Raw genomic sequence first — 25,000 nt, 5'->3', positions numbered from 1 at the left:
AATACAACCAGTGGTAGATTATCGATTCACTAAATGGTTAAAGTGCTTTATATCGTATACTTTTCAGGGAATATATATACTGGGATTTTAAGGGACTTTTTTTTTGCAGTATGTCATGCAAGTTAGTCTTGTTTCCTTCATGGACTAAATTGCTACTTTTTTCCTTTGGACGGTTATTTTAATATTATGATATTTTTCAATACCTGTTTTTAGAAGCACCAGGTACTTTCAGCGATGCGTTAAAACGAACAGTCTCCGAATTAACCGTAAAACTTAGTTTCCTTGAATGAACAAATGTCTTGAATGAAATATTTCATGCACGAAATTAATTTTTGTTATGAATCTCAGTCTGTCAATTGGCATACTTCATGCTCCAAGTCATCTTTTGGTTGACTTTCATTCTTTAAATACATTTCTTGTCAGTTTTTCTTAAATAATAATCCAAGACTTTTTATTTATTTCTTATAATTTTTTTGGGATATGACAAGAATGTATAATTTCTTATCATTTTTAATATAATCAGAATTTTTATTATTTCTTATCATTTTTTATGTAAGAAACTTAATTTCTAATTTTTAATATCATCAGATTTTTTAATTTCTTATAATTTTTTATAAGAACTTATAATTTCTTATTTTTCGTATAATCAGAATTTTTAATTTCTTAATTTTATATGATAAGATTTTATGATTCCTTATAATATAATCAGAATTTTTTTTATTTCTTAGCATTTTAGCTATGATAAGATTTTATTTCTTATTTTTAATATAATCAGAATTTTTAATTTCGTATCATTTTTGCTGTGATAAAATTTTATAATTTTTTATTTTTGATATAATCAAAACTTTTTATTTCTTATCATTTTTGATATGTTAAGAATGTATAATTTCTTATCATTTTTAAAATAATAAGAATTTTTTATTTACTTGTTTTTTATTGAGTGAATATATCTTACCATCCATTTTCTATCTTCTCTATCTATCTTATTATCATGAGGGATTGGCCATAGATATGTAGATTGGCTAAAATTAATTTTCAATCCGATGCATTGGGGTGGCTTTAATGAAAGGGATTTAGAAAGTATTATATATCAAGAAGAGGATTGTGTTACTTGTGCATTTGTAAACGGATAGAGTGTTAATCATTACGTCCAGTAATTACCGGAAGCGTCACAACTTGAATAACTGTAACGAATAATGATACTGAAGTAGGTAACATTGGCAACAGCAATTATTATAATGATAAGCTGTTACACATAGTAGTTCCATCTCAGGTAAGGTATACCCTGTTACATAAAGGACCTTAATGTTTGCAGCACCAGGAATACTGGTCGATGTCGAATATACTGGTTATGATGAATATAAGTTATACGTAATTTTATCTTAAAGTCTCATTTAAATGCATTCGATTTGGATAACGAGCGTCTCAGTGGTGTGATCGGTATGGTCTTGGCCTGCCACCTCGGTGGCCGCGAGTTTGAATCTCTTGCATTCCACTGAGGGGTTTGAGATGTGTATTTCTGGTGATAGAAGTTCACTCTCGACGTGGTTCGGAAGTCACGTGAAGCCGTTGGGCCCGTTGCTGAATAACCACTGGTTCCATGTAACGTAAAAACACCATACAAACAAGATTTGGATAACGAGATGAATTCAGTTTTGTATAATGGTGACATGCACACGATAATGCAGTGTCAGTTGCTTGTGCATTTGGTGCTTTTAAAAGTCACTGATCAACCTTCGTAAGAGAAAACTGATGGCCTTTGTTAGCAAATCGACGCGACCATCATAAACATGCCAAGGAAGTAAAGTTCTGAGCGTGACATCCTTGATCAGTAAGACGTTGCTATGACAACGGGATTGAGATCAAAGCATTTTTAAAGCTATAAGATCTCTAGATTTGTAGTTCTGTATAGCTGTTTTTCTTCAGCTGACAGTAAATAACAGCAGGCGATATCACTGAGGGTAATAGTGACTGGCTAATAACTTTTAAGATTTGTAGCTGTTTCGTCAGTTGCCAGTAAATATACGCAGCCGATATCACTGAAGTAAGTCTTGATTGACTGCCTGTGGCATCCTCCATATATTACAATAATATCCACTGCGGAGATTTACTGTCAGAATAATAAAAAAAAAAAGAAAAAAAAACTGTTGTTGTAATGTTTCCGTAATAACAAAGGAAAGTTCATCTTTCTCTTTACAAAAACTGATGATTTTCCATAAAAAAAAATAAAATAAAATAAAAATAACTGATGAAGCGCTGAGCACTTAATACATCATCTTGAAGTATGTCGTCCTTTTTCTCTTGATTTTTTGCCGGGCGTATTTTCTAGTAACGATTTTGTGTCAGGAGCACCAACACTGATTAGCCTAAACAAAGACCCGAGAAGGCTGCGAAGCGCAATTTGCCGTTCTAGAGAACCTTACGTAGGTCGATACCATTGATTTTCGATGCTTGCGATTGAGGGGGGACATGCTTTCCGAGAAGCTGCCATTCTAATGATCGAACTCAGTATACGAGATTATTTCCCTCTGGGATTACCGTCCCTTGAAAAAGAAGGAAGGGGAAGTAATTAACAGCCATGTCATGTCATAATTAATTCTCTAATTCAGTATGAAGTTTCTAAGTTTGGAAATGGATGCATAAAGGGAAAAGCGGAAATTCGAATTAGGGATCCTGTGAATTATGTAAGAGGCGAGAGCGATGAATTTAAGTATGTGACTTACATTTGCTTAACGCATTTGATAGTATGTCTTTGGACGCTAAAAGGGAGTAGCCCTTATTCTGTTTTCTTCGGACAAAGAAAACGGATTCGGAATTAGACCATCACATTTTCTTCGGCATTAGTCAAGGTATTTGTTAATTCGAATGTGTGGCATTTTTACATGTACACCGTATGCGATTTTTGTACATATTTTTTTTATCAGTAGTGTTTTAACGACAGACTAAATAATTGCAAATGTCTCTCTCTCTCTCTCTCTCTCTCTCTCTCTCTCTCTCTCTCTCTGTCATACCTTTGTTTATGAGTCGTTTCACATACATAGCTTTGTATTCGCAAAATGAATTGTAACTCTCTCTCTCTCTCTCTCTCTCTCTCTCTCTCTCTCTCTCTCTCTGACATATCTTTGTTTATGAGTCGTTTCACATCCATAGCTTTTGTATTGGCAAAGTGACTTGTAATCCTCTCTCTCTCTCTCTCTCTCTCTCTCTCTCTCTCTTAAGTGCCTAAACCTAGCTATCATTTCTACAACAGCTTAGTGATTCGTGGGATATGAACCATCCTTCATGTATAAGCTGCGACAGGACAGCTGCAGGAAATTCCTGGGTATCGGCAGATGGATATTTCCGAAACAAGTGATTTCCGATACAGACGATATTAAAAATCGTTGGAAAGGCAGCCCTGAAAAAGCTGTATTTCAGCAGCGACAGCAGCGGAAGTAAAGGGGGGGGGGGGGGGGGGGGAGGGGGCATAAAAGAAAAAGGAAGTGGAAAAAACAATATATAAAAAATATAGTATTATATATAATATTATATTATCACCACATACTAATCTATATACTATACAATATTACTACTGTTAATGATGTATATAGCACATGGAATAATATAAATAATAATAAATATATAATATATTATATATAATATATATATATATATTATTAATATATATAGTATGATATATATGTATATCGCACATACAATATATATACTATACATATACTCTGCATATGTATATACATATATATACATGTATATATATGCATATATACACACGTATATCTTGCCCCGTTTATGCATCTTTTCGTGGAAGTTGCCGGATGGCTTCATTATTGTTCTTAATTAACTAACCACATTCCCATCTCCACCCTATATGGTCCTCACTTCAGTGAACTAACTACCAGATACATAATTTACCGCCTAGGTCAACAGCATACAAGTAATTATTCAAGGAAAAAGTCCTGAATCGTTTTCATCGAAAGGAATGGAGTACAAGACTCGCTCCGCACAAGGACCCACTGCACCATTTCCACGCTTTCATTCGTTTCCTGAAAGTTAAGGCCACTCCTTTCCAATACCTCTCTCTAGGTTTTCTTTCCCTCTTCCTCCCAGTGTTTCCAAAATACACTTTCTTTTCGCCAGCAATCGTCCTCTGGTCTCTATCTGACCGAATCAGTCCAAAACTGGTCTCTCTGTCTGACCGAATCTGTCCAAAATACCCTGTTCCATCTTTTCATGTTTGCTAATTTCTTTACCGCCTTTTTTTTTTCCTTTTTTTCCCCTCCATATACTCACCCCTTCAGCTCTTCCAATGCCACTTTTGCTACACAGACAAGTAGTTTCTACACCTTCCACCCTTTTCTTTTTTTAAATTTCATTTACACTCAGAATCCACACTTCGCTGCCATAGAGGAGAGCTGGCTCAAAAATCTTCAGTATATAATCTAACCTTAGCAGCATCGTTGAGACAGTCTCTTTGCACATTTCCTATTACCTTACTTGCTTTTCTCTCTCTCTCTCTCTCTCTCTCTCTCTCTCTCTCTCTCTCTCTCTCTCTCTCTCTCCCAATTCTTTATTAGCACATTCTTTTTTCTCTATCTTGACTATGCAGTACAGTTTTGGTCACTAATACTAAGAAAAAAAAATATATATATATATTATATATATATATATATATATAATATATATATATATATAATATAATAATATATATATAGACACACACACACACACACACACATATATATTATATATATATATATATATATATATATATATTATATATATATGTATGTATATATATTTCTTTCCAATCTCCCTCTCCCAATCCAACCGACTACACCCGTCGTTGACTGGAAGTGGTATATAGACTAGATTTCACTGCTGTTGCCGTAGCTCATTTAGAGAACTCTGGTGTTGCATGTCACACCTGAGAGGAGCAGTCTCTCCGAGATGCAATATGGTACATTGCTAATTTAAGACAATTTTCCTTGTACTTTTAATGATTTTTTTACATGTATATATATATATATATATATATATATATATATATATATATATTGATTAATTTGTTATTTTATCTTTCTTTCTACTATCTGATCTTTTCATTCTGTATTTCCTATTGTATTCTTTAATTTCTTCCAAATGAACACCATATTATTTGGAAGCTTGAACTTTGAGTCATAAAAAATAATAATAATAATAATAATAATAATAATAAACAACAATAATAATTAGTCGATCCAACTGTAAATCGACACGAACATCGTCTGGGGTCAAGAAATGGGATGGGCCAGCAACTTCATCCCTATAGATTTTTTTTAGGACTGGAAGGCTCTAGCCTAAGTAGCTCCACCCCTTTCTAATGAGAGGAAAAAGATATATATATATATATATATATATATATATATATATATATATATATACATATATATATTATTTAAAAAAAAGCATTTACTATCTATTGTTAAATGGTTATTTGTATAGCTCTACCCATATAGAGTAATCGAGAGACAGGAAATTTAAAAGAGATAGGAAATTTAAAAGAGAGAAAATTTAAAAGAGACAGGAAATTTAAAAGAGACAGGAAATTTAAAAGAGAGAAAATTTAAAAGACAGGAAATTTAAAAGAGAGGAAATTTAAAAGAGAGGAAATTTAAAAGAGAAAGGAAATTTAAAAGAGAGGAAATTTAAAAGAGACAGGAAATTTAAAATTAAGGAAATTTAAAAGAGACAGGAAATTTAAAAGAGAGGAAATTTAAAAGAGACAGGAAATTTAAAAGAGAGGAAATTTAAAAGAGAGGAAATTTAAAAGAGGGGAAATTTAAAAGACAGGAAATTTAAAAGAGACAGGAAATTTACTAGATTTTTCCTCATGGTGAATCTTTCGTGTATTTTTAATTAGAGAAAGGGGGCCTGAGGGGCGAGTTGCGTATTTTAGCTGTATGCTTTGTGTCCGTTATATTATTTTTTTAAAGCCAAAAAATGGAGTGAAAACTCTGAGAGTGCAAAAAAAATTACACCTTGTTATACAACCAAAGGGAGAAAAATGTCCACCAATTTCCAAGGCCATTAAGGAGAAAGAACCCCGGACAATTTCCTCATGGTATAACGAGATAGGATGAAGACTCTCTCTCTCTCTCTCTCTCTCTCTCTCTCTCTCTCTCTCTCTCTCCTCAACCGTTCCCCTCATTTCCTACCTCCTGAGGCTCGCTCCTTTCTTTTTCCTCCTCCTCCTCCTCCTCCTCCTCCTCCTCAACCCTGTGGAGTTCTTCTGTGTTGCCTAAGGTGATGGTCTTTTTCCTCGCTGGTTTTGCGTAAGGAATTTTTCCCTTGTACTTGCATTGTGTTATTCATATGTAATATTCATCTGGGCAGAATTAGAATGGGGACGAATGTTTGCTTTTCATTCAAAGTTGTTTATCTGTTGTTCTATGGGAAATTTGCAATGGTTACTGCTGCCATTATAGACAGAACACTATTTCTTGTGGTTTTTATGGTTACAAGATCCTCAACTATATATATATATAATCTATAATTCTATCTATATTATATATATAATATATATATATATGTGTGTGTGTGTGTGTGTGTGTGTGTGTGTGTGTGTAGTATACATACATACACACAGAAGATCCTGTAATTATATAAATATTTTATACATATAGATGGAAAAACTGGATCTTTTAACATATTATTATTATTAATTATTATTATTATTATTATTATTATTATTATTATTATTATTATTATTATTATTATTATTATTTTATTATTATATTTCTTAATATCAACCTCTGCCAGGGATTGTCTAAAGAATAGACGTCCCCATTGAAATTCCATGGGATGAAAAATGTGGAAAGGTGACCTTGTCAAATCGAACTTAATTGGAGAGTGAAGTGTTGTGATCAGGCTAAAGAGTCTCTCGCGAATCTGCTTGTGTCTGTTGAGTTCCGGTGGAGGTTCATTCAACGTCTTATAAAGTGTCCTGAATATGTCACGTGTTTACGTTGGCTGCGAAAGGCCATTTGCATGCAAACTTGTAAGCTGTATTTTTTTTTGTTCTTCTTCTTGGGCCCATGTTTGTGCTTGCAATCGAATTTGAGGGCGTTTTTCAGTGGGGGCTCGTTTAAAGATTACATGTTATTTGCCGAGATTTCTTTAAATTACATAGGTATGCCGTGTGCAGGTAAACATGCACTTTTAGGCTATCAATGCTTATATTGCATTATGTATCATGGTCCATAAAAAGTATGCAACAATTCCTCACGGTTCTTTGCAGCGTCCCTTCGGCCCCTTGCTGCAACCACGTTCAATTCTTTTATTGTATCTCCGTTCATATGTGCTTTCCTTCATCTTACTTTCCACCCTCTTTTAACAGTTGAATCATCATGCTGCTGCGAGTGACCCTTCAGTTCAATGTGCCCCCCTCCCCCCCAAAAAAAAAAAAAATAAATAAAAGCAACAGACGAACAACAGCAAAGAAAACAAAACCAGTTTTCTAGAACTTTCGTTGCTGTTGTGCCCAAACTGTGGAATTATCTTTTTAATCATGAAGTTGAATCGTTGGAACGACAAAAGTTACAACTTTCAGCAAATACTATTTCGTTTGAGCAGGCGAACATGAGTCCCACTTCATAGTTTATTTGTCATTTAGCTTGTATATTTTTCTGTGCGGGTTACGTTCTCATATTTAGTTTATTCACTTATCTACTGCGCCTTCTCCTTACTCGTCTCCCACCCCTTTTGGGGTCCCTGGGGTTATGAGGTTGCAGATTGGCTTTAAACCTTTTAGATGTATATATAATATATATATAATATATATATATCTATAATATATATGATATATATATATATATATATACATACATACATACATATAGGCCAGAAATAAGTCAAGCTGGCACCAGATTAGAAACGGCAAACTCATTCCTTACCAATAGATAATATATGGATCACATTATATATAGGTATTATATATATATATATATATATATATATATATATATATATATATATAATATATATATAATATATATACACACTTACATACATGCATTCATGTATCAATATATAGATAAAGATAGACAGACAGATTGAGATATGTATATGCCTATGCATTCTCTCTCCTTTCTTTCACCGGCACAAACAACTTGAGTTTCGACTTAGCGCATGGTCGTGTGCATTTCATCGCAAGCTATAGTGCAAGACCATCATTCCACATAAATTAATACATTTGCCGCGTGTTCCCCCCAACCGCAGTTACAAGGAGGAAATCCCGAGAAATCATCTCATAGTTCGTCTCAAGCGCCAATGCAGAGACGGGATCCGCGGCCGTAATAACTTTACTATAAATTCGCGAGGTTTGACGTAAGCAACCAAACAGAGATATTGCCTGGAGGAAATTGCCCCGGATTCTTATGGCTTTATCTCTCTGGGCGAGGTTGTTAGGACGAGGTAATGGCCTCTCCTTACTCTACTCTTTGTTAGTTACAGGGTTTCTTTTTATGATGTTTGGGGGCCTGAGTTATTCTTTTTCTTAAGGGAATTGCGTGGGAGGAGGAGGAGGAGGAGGAGGAGGAGGAGGAGGAAGGTGGTTTGCGGCACGAGTCGTCGATTAGAAGTGCATGGCTGATGGCTTTTTTTTTTTTTTTTTTTTTTTTTTACTTTTATTCGATGGTTACATTGGGCGATAATCTGTATTTTTATATTACCTGTTTTTTCAACCCTTTTGGTCAAGGGACGCTAAGTGATGATATACTATATACTTTATATAAGCGAATACCACAGGAAAATGATAGGCAGAAATCCAAACGCTTTCGTCTTTACTAAGACAATGTCTTAGTATTCGCTTATTTAATGAAGTCACGTGCATCTACTGTGATTTTTTAAGCACTATATACCTTATATATGGCTGTATATAAGTTTGTGTTTACGCGCACGTGCTTGTATTAAATGTCATATGAAAATACGTATTCAGTTTGAGGCAAAGATGGTTTTATATTGTTAGCATGTATTGCAGTTCCCCCGAAAGAAAGTTCTTCTAAAACTTTTTCTCGTTCTTGGAATGAGAGAATAAATAGTTCTGGTTCGAGTATGGAAGTCTCTTAGAAGAATATGTGGATATGTGCTTGAAGAAATTGTAGGCGATTTATTTATGTACTCCTCGTCCTTTTATTTACAATATAATTCATGAATATTCACCACAACATTCAGTCATTTAACGTGAATTGGTTGTGTATCGCAGAATATTCTGGTAGATTTTTGCTAGATTCCTCGATCTTCGATGTGCGGAATAACAAGTGATTTTTTTTTTTAAACGTAATGTCATGAGGAATTACGAATCGAGAAATCCGACTGTGATTCATACCTATAATCCACAACGGGCTTTATGCGTCTATCTCTGTCCCATTCTATCTCTGGCTGCCACTATCTGTGTCAGCATAACCCAGATTCATCAGTTATCTTCCTTTTTCTTCTTCATCTTTGTGGATTTTGAATCATGGCGACTCCTTTATCATCACATTACCTCTGTGAACAATGCCGCCCCCCGCCCCTGGGACGTCCCAGTAACTCTGTAGCGAACGAGCCCGTGAAAATATAGCTTTGTAACTCAAAGAAGATACGGTGGAGGGACATTCTTTCTCCCTTTCTCCAAAACTCGTTTGAAACTCGGGACTATAAACTCGCGAAAAGAACTTCCGCTCCGAGGAACTTTTAAATAACTCGCTTTCGGTGGCAGCTTAGCGTTTGAACTGTTGTAACGAAGAAGACTTCTGCTTGCTTGCGTAGCGTTGTGTGGTAAGCTGTGCTTTAAGAGGATCTTAACTTTTCACATCAACGCAGTGTTGGTTGTTGTAATGGTAGTAATAACTTTAAATCGGCTAATGTTTTTCTATTTATATATATTGTCCTTTGGTGGCAGCTTTGCGTTTGAATTGTTGTAATGAAGACGATTGCTTGCTTGCGTTGCGGTCTGTAGTTGACTGTGCTTTAAAAGGACCTAAAGTTTTCATATATGTGAAGTTTGGATTGCTGTAATGGTGGTAATAACAATAAATCAAAACTGACATTATTGTGCACATAATCGTTACGTATTTTTTTCAACTATACTTCTCTGCCATCATACCTTACTTCTATAACTGTTTTAGTATTCTAGTCACGGGAATAATTCGATTCAGGATAACCATGTACATTGAAAAAAAAATGATACCTACATACACAGCTGTAAGGAGTACGAACCACTATTTTTTGGTTCATACTAGTCTTTCGATTGCGCTTTTGGAAGTTGTCGATGGGCAAGGCTACCTGGAATCTTACTCATTTAACTAAGGAATATTTTACAAGTTTCGGGTTAATAATGATCGGACACGACCACCAAATATATGAACTGGACTATCACACATCAAATTATTTAGGAAATGCGATAGACGAAAAATATGAGAGAGAGAGAGAGAGAGAGAGAGAGAGAGAGAGAGAGAGAGAGAGAGAGAGAGAGAGAGAGAGAGAGTCGCAATTCTCTTTTTCCCTATCTGAGAGAGATAGGAAGAAAGAAGTGATACAAACAAGTTTTTTTTTTTTTTTTCCTCACCTGAGAATTTGCTCTTGCGGTCTTCCTGCGAGAGGCCACAAGCACAGGTGTACTTCTTCGGGGTGTCGGGCCTCGCCTCCGCCATCCCGGTCTGAGTCATCGTCACAGCAACATCCTGGAAGGGTAGAATAAAAAAAAAGGGGTCATTTTATTTGGCATCCTAGAGAGCACTTGGCTGGAAGAGTGAGGAGCCAATGGAGATGAATTCTCAACACAGAACTATCATAATACATTTTATAAAACCTGTCAGTAAATGCTGTTATTCTTAACACAAATCTGCTAATTGCAGCTGCTTTCATTTGCCTCCTCCTCCTCCTCCTCCTCCTCCTCCTCCTCTTTTTTTTCTTTCTTTCGTCTAGATATGGGTTAGGATTATTCACCTCAACAGTTTCTCAATTAAAAAAAAAAAAAAAAAGTACAAAGCGGATTTCTTCTTCAAATCACAAACTATTTTATCGGGGGATTCAAGCTTATAGCTACAATGATGAACCGGTTGACGTCAGACATGATTACTTAGTGCAAAATGTCACGGAGATATCCTGTAATACATTGTTATCATATCGTAATTTTGGATAGCTATTATGTAATACTGCATATGTGATACTGAATAGTTACCTGTGCTTATACGCAAACACACACACTATATATATATATATATATATATATATATATATATATATATATATGTATGTATGTATATGTATATATATACATACACACATATATATAGACACATATACACATATTTTTATATGTGTATGTGTGTATATATATATACATACGTACATACATACGTGCACATATACACACACGTACACACATACATGTGAGTATCTACACTACTTATTGGATACTCATACTGATTAGCAGAGGTCCATGCATGCTATTTACCAGATATAATTCGAAAGCAAATACTCAGACATGAAGCGCAAAAGCCATTAGGCTGCCGTTACTGTGTTGATTGTATATTTCTATTAATACCAAACTACTAATGACGTATTTCTATTAATACTTAACTAACAATGGCCTAATTTTCGAAGTTAATGGAGGAATAACATAATTAGGTACAATTTCCAATGAGAACTCGCTCTGGAGCTCGGATTTGTTTATTTATAAACACGGTCAGGATCAGGACATGTACGCATTGAATGAAGAAGAGTTATATTATATTATATATATATATATATATATATATATATATATATATATATATATTATATATATATATATGTGTGTGTGTGTGTGTGTGTGTGTGTGTGTGTGTGTGTGTGTGTGTAAATGTGTGTATTGCAAGAACAGAAGGAAATGATGGAAGGCATAAGTATTATTATTTTCTCACCTTTCCCCTCAATTTTTTATATTTCCTTTTTGTTGCGTTTTTGTAGCTTTCTCGATCTCTCATAACTGTCATTAAGTCCTTCGTTGGTATGCAAATTGTGGCACTATTAATTTCACTTGTGTTCTCAAAAATTAATTTTTTTCCTTATGTTTACAAAGATTATTTTTCACACCTCTTCTGTAGTCCTGCATTCGCCTAATACACAAACCCTATTCATTCTCTCTCTCTCTCTCTCTCTCTCTCTCTCTCTCTGCGCTCTTACTACTTGGATACTGAACCGTTACTGTTACATTTGACATAAGTTTTCTGATAAGCCACAATTACCGTCATATGAAAATGTTGTACCCACTGTCACGCAGATTAAAGTTTATGATATGAACTTTGCCAACCAAATCTGAATCTTGTTATCGGCCAAATTCACGTCGTGTTTGACTGCGTCAAGAAAATCGTGGAAATCTCATTTTATCAGCTTTGTAATCATGTTAGCGGTCGTTGAACAAAATTACAAAATGTTAGATGGAGAAAGAATTCTGGTTTTTTGGTCAGTTGGTGCAACACATTTAAAGGTAATTTTTTCTTTTTTTATATACCTATATATAAATCAAGAGGTCAGCGCACGTAACATGTCGATGAAATATTGGTTATTGATTTCCGTGTTTATTTATTAGTCTTTTCCTGTTCTAACTTGATCATATCTTTGTGAAGATTTTATCTTTTCTTTTATCAAATGGGTATCCATTTTTAAATTGTTGGACGATAAAGTTTTCCCATTGATTTCTTCATAATGTTAAAGGTGTCGTTTGTCAATAAGAAATATTGTATGATTATTTAATTTCTTGAAAGTATAAATGCATTGACTGCATAATGAATTCTTTCGTAGCTATAAGAAAATCAGTGAATGCTGCCACCTAGAATTCCCCATAAAAGCTAACGCCTTCTAGATACTAACTTCTAAGTTATCTTTACTTTTGCCGAAAATGGATAGATTTAAACCTTGTAAAAAAAAGTGCTGAAATTTAACGCAGTATTTTAATCTCGAAGATAATCTTCATTTAATTGGCAGAATACTAGGTTTAAAATTATATATATATATATATATATATATATATATATATATATATATATATATATATATATATATATATATATATATATATATATATATATATATATATATATGATATATATGATATATTTATAAATATATATATAATATATATATATATATATAATATATATATATATATATATATATATATATATATATATATATATATATATATATATATATATCTATATATATATATGGGGGGGCGGGCGGGGGCGGGCAGGTGGTTTTAATGCCCGTTAGACACGGAACATGTACTGAAGTCAAATAAGGGGACACGTTTTGAAAAGTTCATGTTTTGATAAAGGACGTTACTGAGATCTAAACGTGACTCACAGTTCACATGCTAAAAGACCCTTAATTTGCATTCAGAAAAGGCTAAATTTAATCAACATTGTGTTGTTTACAAATATTCAGCCCCGTGTATATGACATTAGTTTTACTTAGCTTTGTCAACAGAATGAAAGACATGGCGCGCTCTGTGCCAAATTGAGCTTATTCTTTTTATGTAACTTATTGCCTGCGTTGATATATATATGTCAAGGGTATATTAATATGGCTGTTGTTTACAAAAAAATGTTGCATCGTCAGTGGGATTTGGTTTGACTGATTTTCATCAAACTCAGTTTATTCACGCATTTAAAATGCGACTGGTCCGTTATGATTACAAAGAAAGCCTTTGTAAAAATCCATTCATCATAAAAGCTCGTAATAAAGAGAGAGAGAGAGAGAGAGAGAGAGAGAGAGAGAGGACATATGATTATTATAAGCCCGAGTGATCTGAGTAATATTCACCAAGATAGGAACACAAATTTTCTGCGCACTCACATGCACACAAACACGCATATATATATATATATATATATATATATATATATATATATATATATATATATATATATATATATATATATATATATTATATTATTATATATATTTATATATATACATACATACATATTATATATATATATATATATATATATATATATATATATATTATATATGTGTGTGTGTGTGTGTGTGTGTGTGTGTGTATGTATGTACAAAATTAAGTTATTTTTCCTGAAAGGGAGTGGTTCCTGGGAAAGTCGAACAGTTTGGTCTCTGTCACACTCATATTTTAACTGATGAGTTTGTGGATGAATTCCTTGTGCAGAAAACATTCTCTTCATTAGCCCTCCTGTTCATTCACATGGGAAATCAGACTTATTCTCACATTTACTCTTAACTTTCCTTTAACCCAGCCAGACCTATATTGTCAGGACACTTGAACCATTCAATCACCATTTGTCATTTATTTTTAAATACAGCAATGTTTAGACAACTACGATTAAACTCGTTTCTGTGACTTCCGCCTCACCGCATCCATTAAGATATTAACAGTCTTGGAGGCATCAGACCATTTTGTTTCAGTCCCTCTCTTTCACCAGAGCGTCCTGTGATCATCCACTTTAGTACATCCGTTGGTCCCATCATAAAAACTTCCATTTCTTACCTTCTGTACCGTGCATCAACAACCTTCACATTAACGTTCGGTCACAAGCATCTTATACCTCTAAGTACGCTACATAGTTTTATGACAACTCCTGTTTCTAAACCCCAAATGTTCATACCATTTCAGTCTTTTTGCCATCTGTCTTACGTTCTCAATCAAAATCATGTCCTTTGTATTCCCTAGTATGCTAAGTAACATTGCGGCCTATATCACTTATCCCTCATTCAACATACATTATAAACCTAGGTCAGCATCATAGCCATACGATCACCTCCGCCCTGCAATATTTCATATATAATCCCATCAACTCTTGGTGGTTTTTCATTCTTCAACTTCCATCTAGCCTTCCTTGTGTCCTCAGTTGACAACAAATAATCTCAGACTTGAATGGTTACACTGACCTCTTCATCCCGCATGATTTTGCTTTGCATTTCTTTTTCTTCCATTGAACAGTCCTTCAGACCACTCACTCCATCGAACCAGTACTGCATTCACTTCAGGGAGTATCAGGCAACCGACCCCTTAATTTAGGGATAACAGTGAGAAAGAAGAAGACAGGGCAGCCACTGACTAAGGAGAAATGTAAAAATGACCGAAGACAACAGATATTAGTGTCTAATCTATGGTTTTCGAGGTCGCTGTAATGGATAGTGACACTCATGATGGCCTTTGAGTTCAAGTTCAGCCCCGATAGGAGGGGATCTCTTGATTGCATATCTCTTAGTCTGAAATGCATTCGTTCATGAAATTTTCCCTTTATTTTCCCTAAATTTCTAGCCTACCATCTTACCGCTGGTTTTTATTCTCTCCTTAATGTCTCACTTGCTTCTTGAATATCCTCTTCATCCTTCTGTGTATGGTTAATGTGATAAGTGAGATACAGCGCTTATTGGTCTTCTTATTTTGTGGTAAATTTCGTTTGTTTTGTATGGCGTTTTACGTTGCATGGAACCAGTGGTTATTCAGCAACGGGACCAACGGCTTTTCGTGACTTACGAACCACGTCGAGAGTGAACTTCTATCACCAGAAATACACAGCTCTGACCCCTCAATGGAATGCCCGAGAATCGAAGTCGCGGCCACCGAGGTGGCAGGTCAAGACCGTACCGATCACGCCTACTGAGACATTTAAATTTCGTTTGGAAATATTCTAGTGCGATGAGCTCCAATATGGGAACTTTAGGTATCATTTCTGTATATTGTGTCGGCCATTGACCCTCCTGTCATGATACAAGTTCCTCATAGTTGGTTCCAATGCAGATTTAATTGTCACGCCGTGACTAATTCGCCTCGTTTTCCAAGCTTCCCGTTTTCTCAAAATTTTCCTTACCCGGAATTATTTAACGTATTTTATAGCGTGCTTTTATTTTCTTTTAAATTTGTTTATTTAGGGAGGTTTCTCATCCATTAAAATCTATGTTTCTGCACAGATGTTTTCAGGTTCACCTCTCGCTCTGTCCGGATATTTCCTAGAGTGAAAAGAGGTTTCCCTTCTTTGGCCGGAGTTTCATCCTCTCTCGCGGAGAAATCTTTTTTCTTTCGCCCTAACAAAGCATGATTGTATTACGTCCTTCCTGCCTCCTCTCTCTCCTCTCTCTCCTCCTCCTCCTCCTCCTCCTGACATGGAAGTACATCAAAATATCTTTCTTTTATAGTAGGAGGTCATGCTCTCTCTCCTCTCTCCTCATCCTCACTCTCTCTCGCTCTCTCTCGTCTCCTCTCCTCCTCTCTTCTCTCTCTCTCTCTCCAGCCTCCCTTTACTAATCTGTGCTCTCTCTTCTTCTTCCTCCATACTTGGCCAAAGGGTATTTCGGTCCTGCGTTTCTTTTTTTCATTATTTGTAAACCTTTTTGTTTTCTGGTTTATTTACTTTTGCTTTTAAAACCACTTGTTTGTGTCATATTGCAAATATCACTCTTCTCGTTATTCTCCTTGGTAAGTCTTCTGTGGTATTTGTTTTTATTACATTGTCCTCCCTTTTATTCTTGAGCACTTTTCATCTTTGTTCTTTCTTACGAAGTTTATTATCCATTTGTTGTTGTGTTGTTTCTTTTAATCGCAACTTTTGAAAGTTTCGAGCTAAAGTAGAAGACCTTAGTTTATTACAGTGATTAAAGATGATGTATTGATTTCTCGTAACATTCGTATCATTCCTTTCTCAAAATAGTCATTCCTCTCTTATGTTTCTGCATTATGTATTTGCACGTAATTTGGCTTTTATGTAAATGCAGTATACAGTCATTTAATGCACACGGAGTATGAAGGATTCTCATTTTTAGTCACAGTGATTAAAACGTAGTATGCGAGATATTCCGGAGATAATGGCCGGGAAATTATTATCGGCTTTTCAGCTAGCAAATGATATCAAGGCGCGCACATACACCCGCACGCAACAGAAACACCCTCACGCGCGTGCACACAGCTGCATATCCCGTGTACGCGTAAAAGACATCAGGCGCCCTTCTTTCTCCTAATTATATGGAGATATCCATAATCCCGGGCGTCCTTATTTTGTGTTTAATGAGTTCCATTCCATTTACTACCAGTCCTTCCATTTATCTTTTATTTCCTTGCTTACATTTTCCCTTGATTCACATATACCTCTGATTTTCAATGACTGCTTTAGCGAGTGGAATATTTTATCCTTGAAGTCGCGTACCTTCGTATGTGACACACGGTAACATTTTGCGAATTTGTGTGTATGGTTTTGTATGTGCGTATACATGGTGCTACCACTTAAGATATACAGCTTTATTCTGAAATGGTAAAGATAATTAAGCTTACTTTATTTTTTTGTGGTGATTAACAGGTATTCGAGAGTTAACGTCAAATTTAGCATTTTTCATTAGTGTGTAGGCTGAAATTGTGATTGATAAGAAAAAAAAGAAAAGGATTACAGAATGTGAATTTCCACTGATACAGAAAATTAAGAGAGACGTATAAAAGAAAATAATAAATGCATAAAAAGAAAAAAAAAAATGTATGAAGTACCCAAAGCAGTCAAGATGAGCGCAGATGACGTAAACTTTAAGTGATAAGGGTGACGAAGAGAGACGAGAATGTGATGAGAGTATTATCAATTTTCAGTGAGGAGGAGGAGGAGGAGGAGGAGGGGAGGGGGAGGAGGAGGAGGAGGGAGGGAGGGAGGGGGGTAGAAGAGAAGTTGGGAGTACAGGGCTTGGAGGCTCCGGTAGGTATGGGGAATGGCGGGAGGCGGGGAATGAAATTTTAATTAATGACTTTGAATGAAGAAGATTTTTCACCGTGCTGGATAATTGGAATTTTTTGAATAGAGAGAGAGAGAGAGAGAGAGAGAAAGAGAGAGAGGAAAACGACCCATCTCCATGCACACTCCTTGCGAAACTGTGGACGAAACCCGTTCTCTACAAACTTCCGCCATTATACGAGAGCGTCATTACATGGCAGCCTGAGTCTTGTCCTGAAATGGATAACATAATAGCAGCCATTTCTCCCCCCCGTTCTGGGCTTCCTGATAAGGCAGTATTTTGTACGTGTAATCTTATGAGGATCAGTTTTCCTTGTCATTATGGTCCGTGCATTTCCCCAAAGAACTTTGCATTATTCTTTTATTTTTCCATTTACCCTTCAGAGTATAATTTACGTTGTTAACTCATGAATGTCTGTATATTACTTCATTCATTCATTTATTTTTGTTTACCCTACCACTTAGAATTTGCATTGTTCACGGTCAAAATTTTAATATTAGTGGATTTAGGTATCTTCGTATATGTCTTTTTAATACAGTTATTTATTTTGAATCCTGAAATTGTATATTTTTTTTTTATTTATTTGGTTAATATTTTTTTATCTGCCTTTCAACGTAAATTTCTCATTGTTCACGGGCAAATGTTAGCGCATTTAAGTATGTTTTTAAGTGTGTTTTTAACGCAGTAATTTATTTTTATCATACCTAATTCTATCTTCTCTCCAAATTTTACACTTTTTCACTAATTTATTTATTTAGTTAATAATTATTTATTTGCTTTTCAATTTATAATTTACTTTTTTCACGTGTATGTCAGTATCTCATATGTCTTATAAACCCAAATATTTCTTTTCTCTTCAAATTTATATATTTTTTCACCTTGGAAAATTGCTCGGGTCCTCAGTGAATTTTCGTTCACAATGCTTATTATTATTATTTTTTTTTCAACTTTCAGTGTTTAACTTCCTTATACAGCTTCCTCGTAATCTTCTGTAACTAGTCTTTTATCCTGTCACTTCAGGAATTCGAAAAATAAAGTTACTAACATTTATGTAATGCTCAAAAGTCAAGCGAGAAAAAAAATCGTTATTTAATTGTAAGAAAATATAATAGCTGGCAAAAGTTCAGTATGTAGGTACTAAACTTCAGCTTGTTATTTCCAGGTATTAGATTATACATACGTACATGCGAACATACATACAATAGCACTCATGTCCATAATCCTCCTAACAAACATTGCCAGAGATCACAGGAACGTTTGTATTATCTAACACTTATTGAATTATGTATAAGTCGTTGACGATAACTATCATTGCAGGCTTGAATTTCTTTATCTGGCGGAGGGTGTGATCCATTTTCTGTTTCTTACAGGCTGATTTTATCGCCGTTCCCAATTGATTAAATAAAATTATTGCCGTCTGCCCCTAAATGGAAATTGGTTAATGGTGACCAACTATACCAGACCGGTGAACTACTGCGCTGCTTTTGCTCGAAACGCTGAGCAGGCTGCTACTGCTGCAGCAGTATACCGTTTTTTATAATAAGGTTTAAAAACACTCGGTTTGCTAGGAATTCACCTGGGCTACAACTAAAATGAAGAATAGTTTACCTAGTGCAGTTGTGGAATCTTCTGATCTGCAAATGTTTAGGCAAAGAACGAATTCATTCCTACTCTCAGCTGACGTCTCCTGAAAGCAGGTTTATCGGTTTTATTTTCTGTTCTGTCATATTTTTTTATTTATCACCTTTTCTCATAACTTCTCTCTTCTTTTGGAGCCATCATGGGTGTATAGTGGTCTGTATACTGTCCAGAAGGGGCTCCTGCTGAAGATTTAAAGAAAGTAAGAAAGAAATGGACGCTGAGGTAGCGCGAAATAAAAAGAAAGACTATATCCTGATATTGAGATGGCTAAAAAGCCAATGAGACGTCGTATTTTGGACTAATCTGTTTTGTTCACTATCTTTCGGATTGACATTCAATTTTAGCATTCACTGACATCACCAAAGCACTTGGCAAGCAAGATGCTCAGGGTTATGTGGGGTGACGTGGCTCACCAGGCAACGAATTACGAGATATCTGTCATCTTGAAGCCGGAAAATTTGAAAAAAAAACTCGCAAAAAAAGGAAGGACTATCCACAAAACAGTGAATGGTTCGTTATATATATATATATATATATATATATATATATATATATATATATATATATATATATATACATATATTAGCTGAAGCCACATGGAAAATTTAAAAAAATAAAAGACAGATGGCCAAGTACTTTCGTGTATTTAACACGTGTTAAATACACGAAAGTACCTGGTACTCTGTCTTTTCTTTTTTAAATTTTCCCTGTGGCTTCAGCTAATAAACAAAATCTCGTGCTTACTTTTGTGATTTCTTAGACCTATACACACACACACACACACACTCACTCTCTCTCTCTGCTCTCTCTCTCGTCTATCTTCTCCATAAAGCACACGACACACACTCTCTCTCTCTCTCTCTCTCTCTCTCTCTCTCTCTCTCTTCTCTCTCCATAAACACACTGACACTTGCATAAGTTGTAAACTACGCCCTATTTGTTAATGAAATTGAGAGTTGCACTTAGCAATTTGATTTTCTCTCCACAATACACATTAACATGGAACAGAAAAAAAAATCAGTTTGAGAGAGGTAATAAAATTGTATGAAAATGCTGAAAACATTTGCAGGATGCCACCAAAACTTTTCGTTCTTGGTAGATGACACACACACACACACACACACACCATTACTGTATTTAGCGCGTGCAAAAAGTATGAAAAGTTTGTTACATTAAAAATCCACTTCAGTAGTTGCTCTAAGCAATTGAATTCAAAGCTTAGAAGCTATTTACGCACCTCGCTTAAAACAGAATCGAATACACGTGCGCGCGCGATCGTCATGTGTCTGCATTTGCATCTATATTCCCTTAGATTGAAATGTGTGGCCTCCACCTTTCTGACAGAACTGTTAATTAAAATCAATGTTGCGGGAAAAGGGACTGTGGATAATTTTGCCACTGTATCCGGTATCTGAAAACGCTGTGTCACGCGGATGGAATTCAGTTCGCTCTGTGAGAATAAGAGAATCCCGGCCTACCCTGCTTCTGTTTCGTATAACGGCGCATAAATTCTTCAGCAAGACATTGCTGTCCGTGTGTGAAGGGAACGTTAATACTCGTCTCAGGTGGCAAACAATTACTTGGTAGCGCTTCGGTATTTTTTTTTTCTTTTTGTGTGAATTGAAATGCTAAGTTGGATTATTTCATACTTTTGTCTGTCAGATTCTTTCATCTCCATTTGGTACTGCAATTTTATTTTTTCATTCTATTATTTTTGACAGATGTACGACAACTAAATTATCATGCATCTTTTGCGTATTTTTCCCTTATCATTGGTTTGCCTTCATTTGACTTACACCTTCAAGCCATAACAGTCAGGAGTTTATACCGCTTCTTTCGTTAACAATTCAATGTATACGATTCACATTCTCACTGTGATTTTTATTTTTTCACTTTTTAAACCTATGTTCGAAGTGTTTACGAAGTTATCCCTGTTTATATTTACAATTATGTAGGAAAATAGATTGCCCTTCCGCGCTTATGAATTTCTCAAAGAAGGCAGCACGCTAATTAAACTTTTAACAGCTGGGAATATATTATAATTAATAAAGATCATAGATGATCCAAAGAGATGGAATATAAGCAAAGGCATCCTGCTGACCGCCAATCAAACGAGGCTTAGAAAAGGGGCTGGGAGAAGGAAGGAATAAAGACTTGAGGACCCCATACACTGAACTATTGTATGAGCGATTGTCTGTATCGTTCGCTAAAACAGTGTGAGCGCCTCAGTAGCGTGATCGGTATGGTGTTGGCCTGCCACCTTGGTGGCCGCGAGTTCGATTCTCGGGCATGCCACTGAGGGGTTAGAGATATATATTTCTGGTGATAGAAGAAGTTCACTCTCGACGTGGTTCGGAAGTCACGTAGAGCCGTTGGTCCCGTAGCTGAATAACCACTGGTTCCATGCAACGTAAAACACCATTCAAACAAACAATGAAACGAACTAAAACATTGTGTATGGGCTTGTCTGACTGCAAAAGTGGGTGGAGTTTCGTGGCCTGAACGATTTCAGCGGAAATCTGTCACGACCAGGGTGCTGGCTTGCGACTTATGTATGTCAGACACAGGTCGTTCAATGTAATGTGTTTGTCTGCCGATATAACGCTATCGCGCACGTCTCTTCTAGAGATGATACCATGTCTTCCCGAGACAAGATCTTTGTTCGCACTGAAATCGGTGCGGAGATCGTTCGTACGGTCTGGATGCTGTGTGTATGTGTGTGTGTGTTTGTTACTACAATCGTTCAGACAATCGTTCCTATAATCGTTCAGTGTATGGGGCCACTTAGAGAAGAAGGCTACGTCAGCCTTTGGCTATTCTTACCTTATTGTTCTCTTCGGATCCGGAAGAGGATAAACCTTCCACTCTCCTGACTTCGCGTAATGCTTCTCGGTCTCGGCCGCTCTCCCCTGCGCAAAGAGAAGAAGAAGGTTCATTAGACAGGTGAAATGACCGAAATGGCTATACCCTTAACCGGTAAAAGTGCTTAAAGTGTAAAGGTTTACGTAACGATAAAATATTTGATTCCAAAATAGGAAATGATGTTTGTATTGAGATCATTCTGGCTCTGAATTTTTCTGTATTTGATAGATCCTAAGGAAAGTTTATAGTGAATAGAAAAATTCTTTTTAAATCTTGTTATTCATTTTATCTGTTTTTAGGTTGGCATCGGTGCAATCAAGACGAAAAAAACGTATTTCAAAAACATACATTTTCTCCAATCTCCAGTCTTTTTTTAGGTTCAGTATGAAAAGGAAAACAAATTAAAGAAGTGAAATGTGAGGTCATAGTCGTTAGATCGGTGTAAATTCAGCGACCCACCAGCATTAAACTCATAACTTTTCCAATTTCTTAGTGCGTTTGAATGGGTTTTGCAAGCAGACCCTCAATCTGAATTTGCGTTCAAGATTTTCATTGAAAAAAATGTATCCTAATATTAAGGAGCCGAGAAGTATTGGTTTCATGTAATATATATATAATATGTATATATATATATATATATATATATCATATATCATAAATATACCCGATATATTATATATATATAAGTTATATATATATATACTATATATATATATATATTTATATATATATATATATATATATATATATTACTTATATATATATATATATATATATATATATATATATATATATCTATATATATAAATAAATACATATATATATATATATATTATATATATATATATATATTATATATATATATTGTATTTATTTATATATATATATAATATATATATATATATATATATATATATATATATATATGTATATATATATATATATATATATATATCAAATATATAGTATATATATATATATATATATATGTATATATATATATATATATAGTATATATATTATATATATATATGTATTTATATATATATATATATATATATTATATATATATATATATATATATATCTGCAACTGATCTATCCTTTGGAAAACGGAGTCTTGCTAGAAAGAGTAAAACCAGCACTTGTACATAAAACATCCTTCATTTTGTTATGACTACCGGTTTCGGAGTAACTGTCTCCATCATCAGGTCTATACAAAAACACAGAAAGAAAAAAAAAATAGAAAATCACTAAATTACAATCGATCATTAGAATAAGAAATGTTACACAAAGGTTACATTGTATATATAATAAAAAAAAGAGTAATGTACAAGCATAAAAAAGGAAAAGAAGCAATATTAAAAAAAAAGTAAATACCTGCATCATGAAGGCATACAAACATACACACTAAAAATTTAAAAACACAGCATCTCCGTGGACCTCTCGTTGTTACTGAGGGAAGGTTTCAACTTTAAAGTGTAGAGACTTTCTACTATTGCCAGCTCCATGGGGGCCACACGACTAGAGAGAATGGAAAATGAATCTAACCTAGAGAATGGAAAATGAATCTAACCTTAGAGGGTGATCACTATTTTCTGCGTGATCCCGTATGGCACTGAATGGTGGTTTTGCTAAAAGCCTGCTTGTCCTAACTGAGCTTCCCAAGTGTTCAAACCATCATACACGTGCTTGGCGCTTTGTTTTCCCCACGTAAATTGCATTACAGCAATTGCACTCGTATTTATAAACAACATGAGACTGTAGTTCTGGGGTACGATGTCTTTGTACTTAAACAAACCACCAATAGTATACTTAGGCTTGAAGACTACCCTAACATTAACTTGAGGATAAAATTCTCTTAAAAGTTTTAGTAGTCATTTTTAGACAGAAAAATCTTATTACCATAGAAAAACATAGTAAAATACAGTACTGCTTTATTGGCTTTTAAAATGGAAATTTTCGGGAACAATAACTTTTCTAGCTGTTTACCAACATGTGTATCTATGAAAGGAATATTAAAACCGTTTTTTTGAAGCATTTCTTTTATAAACTGAGATTCTGAATGAAGATTAAAATAATTTGAACAAATGTTAAAGGCACGGGTCACAAGTGTACAGACTAAGTTGCGTTTATAAACTATAGGGATGAATGAAGAAAATTGAGTTGTGAGTCCTGTAAATGTTGGTTTCCTGTAAACTGATGTTGAAAAAGTGTTATCGCTGTGTTCACTTACGAGCACGTCAAAGAAAGCTAAAGTATTATTGTTCTCTACTTCTGAAGTAAATTAAATATTTTGGTGTTTTGAGTTAAAAAAATCAAGAAACAGGGCTACATGTTCTTCAGATCTAAAAATTAAAAATGTATTATCTACATAACGTCGGTAGAACAGTGGTTTAAAAGAACTGGACACTTATCTAGCCAAACAACTTCGTGATGAGATAAAAAGGCATTGGCCAAAGTAGGACCGAGAGGGTTTCCCATTGCTACACCATCTTTTTGTTTATATACATTTGCGTTAAACATAAAATAAGATTCATACGCAGCTAATGTGAGCAGTTTGTGTAACTGTTGTTTATTAAAATTACGGATACTGTTGGAGTCATTAAACAAGTTGTTGATGCATATATCAATGGTTTCTGCTAATGGAATATTAGTAAATAAAGATTTAACATCGAAACTTACAAGAACACAATTACCTAGTTCTAGATCACAAATTTCTTTGGCAAAAGTAAATGAAT

The 25,000-nt window shown here is 34.8% G+C and overlaps 1 pseudogene; it reads right to left on the bottom strand.

Annotated features, from left to right (window-relative positions):
- Positions 1-25,000, bottom strand: part of LOC135207350 (uncharacterized protein DDB_G0271670-like) — a 413,226-nt pseudogene that overhangs the window by 42,319 nt on the left and 345,907 nt on the right.

The sequence above is a fragment of the Macrobrachium nipponense genome, chromosome 32 (genome assembly GCF_015104395.2).
Source record: "Macrobrachium nipponense isolate FS-2020 chromosome 32, ASM1510439v2, whole genome shotgun sequence".
NCBI lineage: Eukaryota > Metazoa > Arthropoda > Malacostraca > Decapoda > Palaemonidae > Macrobrachium > Macrobrachium nipponense.
Note: the sequence above shows the minus strand (reverse complement) of the source record. Positions and strands in the feature narration are given on the sequence as shown.